The sequence below is a fragment of the Peromyscus leucopus genome, chromosome 1, assembly GCF_004664715.2.
Source record: "Peromyscus leucopus breed LL Stock chromosome 1, UCI_PerLeu_2.1, whole genome shotgun sequence".
Lineage (NCBI taxonomy): Eukaryota > Metazoa > Chordata > Mammalia > Rodentia > Cricetidae > Peromyscus > Peromyscus leucopus.
Genome location: NC_051063.1, coordinates 174,037,891 through 174,041,743, shown reverse-complemented (window position 1 = coordinate 174,041,743; position 3,853 = coordinate 174,037,891). Strand labels below are relative to the sequence as shown.

At 42.9% G+C, this 3,853-nt stretch overlaps 1 pseudogene; it reads left to right on the top strand.

Moving 5' to 3' along the window:
* The first annotated feature begins 3,204 nt into the window (after positions 1-3,204).
* LOC114686210 overlaps positions 3,205-3,853 on the top strand; it is a 3,494-nt pseudogene continuing 2,845 nt past the window's right edge.

Genomic DNA, 3,853 nt, shown 5'->3' with positions numbered 1-3,853 from the left:
GTGGCTTACAATTTCAGAGATTTAGTCCATTATCATCATGGAGGGACAGGCAGTATGCAAACAGACATGGTGCTAGAGAAGGAGTTGAGAGTTCTACATCTTGATCTGCAGGCAGCAGAAGACTGTGTGCCACACTTGGTATAGCTTGAGCATAAAGAGACATCAAAGCCTATCTCCACAGCGACATACTTCCTCCAACACGGTCACATCTCTAACAAGGCCACACCTCCTAATAGTGCCACTCCCTATGGACCAAACATTCACATGTATGTGTCTAATGGGGGTCATTCCTATTCAAACCATCACATATGTGTATGTACTTATGGCTGACTACTTGGTACTGGATAACTATTTAGGGATCTCATTCTCAGGAAAGACTAAGTTCCCCTCTCACAGTAGCCAATAATTGTGTGCAAATTTTCATCTATGGATGGGTCTTGTGACATTCCACTCTCCACATTGGGATGTCAACTGGTATTGTCATTGCACAATTCTTATTCAAGCAGCCACACTGTTGAGATTTCATGTGTACAGCTTCACAGTCATATCTAGAAGACACAATCTCCTGGAGACTTCCTGGTTCTCTGGTATTTATAAATTTTCCATGCCCTCTTTTGCACTGTTATCTGAGCCTTTGGTATCAATTGTGCTCTAGAGAAAACAACTGGGGGCTCGGTATCCCACAGGCAATTATTTGTAATTTGACCAGTTGTGGTCTTCTGTAATTTTTCTCTATCTGTTGTAAAAAGAAGCTTCTTGGATGATGGGTGAGGGAAGCATTTATATAAGGATATATATAGGATATATTCTTATATAAATGCATATATATATATATATATATATATATATATATATATATATATCTCCTTATATAAATGCTAGGATATAAGGATAAAATTTAGAATGCAGGTAGAAATCATACTGGTCTAGGAAAGTAGCAGTACTAGGTTCTTCTCTAAGATCAAAACCTCACTAGCCTTGTATACTTGGGTAGGTTTCCAGTATCAGTCATGATTTCCCTTTTGTGGGGTAGGCCTTATGGCTGATTAGACAGTTGTTGACTACTGCCAAGATATAATAGCCATTACTGCACCTTTTGAAATATCTTACCTGTGCTGGTCATTGCTATGGTTTGTAGGTGGCTGGGTAGAACTATTAATTACTTTCTTCTCTTGGTAGCTTACATATCTCCTTGCTGTACCATGAAAGGCAGTCATCAGGGAAGATATCACATGCAGCCCAGACACTGTGAGTTCTGTGTCTTATATGCAATGTGTCTTCAGCAATAGCAATTTTCCTTCAGCCAAGGACAATAGCAATAGCCTATGTTGTATTGGAGTCTTTTGAACTCCTCTGATTAAGAACTCAAAAACTAATTTCTCATGCCTGGTACTGGGGTTTTCATTAGGTAGACTGTGGCTCTTAAGGAAGGTATCACTCCCCCAAGCTGCAGAACTGTATTTAAACTATATGTGATGCTTTGAATGAAAGTGTTCCCCATAGGTTCATAGGGAGTGGCACTATTAAGATATGTTGCCTTATTATATTAAGTGTCTTGTTAGAGGAAGTGTATCACACTGTCTTCCTGTTGTCTGCCAATCCAAATGTAGAACTCTCTGCTACCTCTCCAGTACCATGTCTACCTGTTTGTCCCCATGCTTCCCACCATGATGACATAAACCTCTGAATTGTAAGACAGACCCCAATTAAATGTTTCCCCATGAAAGAGTTGCCTTGGTCATACTGTCTCTTCACAGTAAACCCTAAGACAAAAGTTAGTACCAGAGACTGAGGCATCGCTGTGGTAGGCTAGATCTATTTGGAGGAATGTGGACTTTTGCACTTTGGGTTAGAAAAGCAGTGGAATGCTTTAAGCACTGCTTAATGAACAATACTAGCAGAAGCATGGGAGATAATTGTGCTGAGGATGATCTGAGCTGTGGGAGCCTGGCTCAAGAGGTTTCAGATGAATATAACATTCCTATGTGGTCTAGAGACCATTCTTGTGATATTTTGTTGAAGAATGTGGCTGTTTTCTTCCTTTGTCCATAAAATCTGGTTGAGGATGAGTCAAAGACTTAACAGCTTTAGTAGAGGACTTTCCAAACAACTTAGCATTGACTATGTTGTGTGGCTATTAGGGCCTAGTTTTATGCAGATTTACAGTGAAAGAGAGCAAGCTGAGCAAGGAAAAATACAAAATATACAGTTCAAGGAGAAATGAGACACCAGTAAGTGTAAACAAATAAAAGAAAAGCCTGATACTAAGAGAAATAATGGGAGTGGTGAACTCAGAGCAAGACCTCACACATCATCCAACTTTTGAAAAGCAATTAAAGAATGTTGAGAAGTAATTAAAGAAAAGCTTAGGGCCAAGAGTAGTGATACACACCTTTAATCCCAATACTTGGAAGGCTGAGACTGGCAATCTCTGAGTTTGAGGCCAGCCTGATTTACAAAGTGAGTTCCAAGACAGCCAACCTTAGGTAGTGAAGAAAACCATTGAAAACAGAAAACTGGTTTTAAAAAAATGTATTTAAACAAGGGGGCCATGTTCCAGTTCCAACAAAAAGCAGAACTTGGCAGCTTAGGCCACATGATTCTGGCTTTAGAGTTAAGGATAGAAGAAAGGGTTTATGGAATCATGCTCTATGGCTAAGGAAAGCTGCTGAGGCTAGGCATGTGTCAGGGGTGTCCGTGCATGAAGGCCTAAGAAGGATACTGTGTAAAGCTGTGAAGATGATGCCTAGATTGCCCTGGAGACCCCTAAATTTGGGAGATGCCATAGCCATGGGATATCTGCAGAGGAAAGCTGCTAACAAGGAGTGAAACTCCCCAAATAAAAGAGAAATGTGGTGCAGTCAACAAAGCTGAAAGAAGTTGGAGATCTGAAAAGCACTTTGATATCAGGCATGGAGATGTAGAGTTTGGAGCTTGTCCAGCTGGTTTTCAGTTTTGCTTTTGACCTGTATTCCCTCATTATGTTCTCTTTCCTTCCTTTTAGAATGGTAATGTATATCCTGTGCCATTATATGTTGGAATTATGTGATCTTCTTTTTCATTTTGATTTTACAGGAGTTACAGTTAAGAGAATCTGAGAAAAGACTTTGAACTTTGGACTTTTAAACATTATTGAGGTTGATCTTCAGGTCTCCTGTATCAGGCACGGAAGATCTAGCGGGCAGAGGAGACTGGACCAAGCACATGGCGTCTCAGTGGCAGGGCATGATGGCCTCCATGTGCAGACGATCACTCCTAAAGGAGGAACATCTAAAGAAGGCAGTGACCTGGTCTGCTGAAGGGCATCTGGAGACGGATCCCCTGGGCTCCCTGCGCAGACAGTTCCAAAGGAGGCTGCCGACAGCCTCAACCTCAGGACTGGCCCCTCCTGGAAACACCTGGAAACCCCAGAGCCAACGCAGCAGCATCTTAAGGTTGAAGCTCGCTCAGCCAAAAGCGCCTTTGGTGCTACGTCCCAGATAGCACCAGGAGTCCAACCAAAGTGGCACCAGGTGGCTGATGGGAACACAGGTGAAAGGAAAAATGAGGAGTCCAGAAGGACAGAGGATCCTTACCACCCAGTCTGAGCCAGAAGAACACTCGGCTATGCAGGGTCAACCGGGATGCCAGAGTCGGGGGACATCCATGCCTCTCTGGTCAGATGGGTCTACATACCCATCGACGTCAGCGGCTAAGGAGAGAGGCTGCCCTCTGGAGCCCCTGTTCCTCCACAGAACTTCTCTGCTCTCCCACTGAGTCTGACAGTGACCTAGAGTCTGTGGGGGCTGGAATCCAGCATCTCCAGAAGCTGTCACAAAACTGGACAAAGCCATCAAGGCTGAAGAGAGTGGTG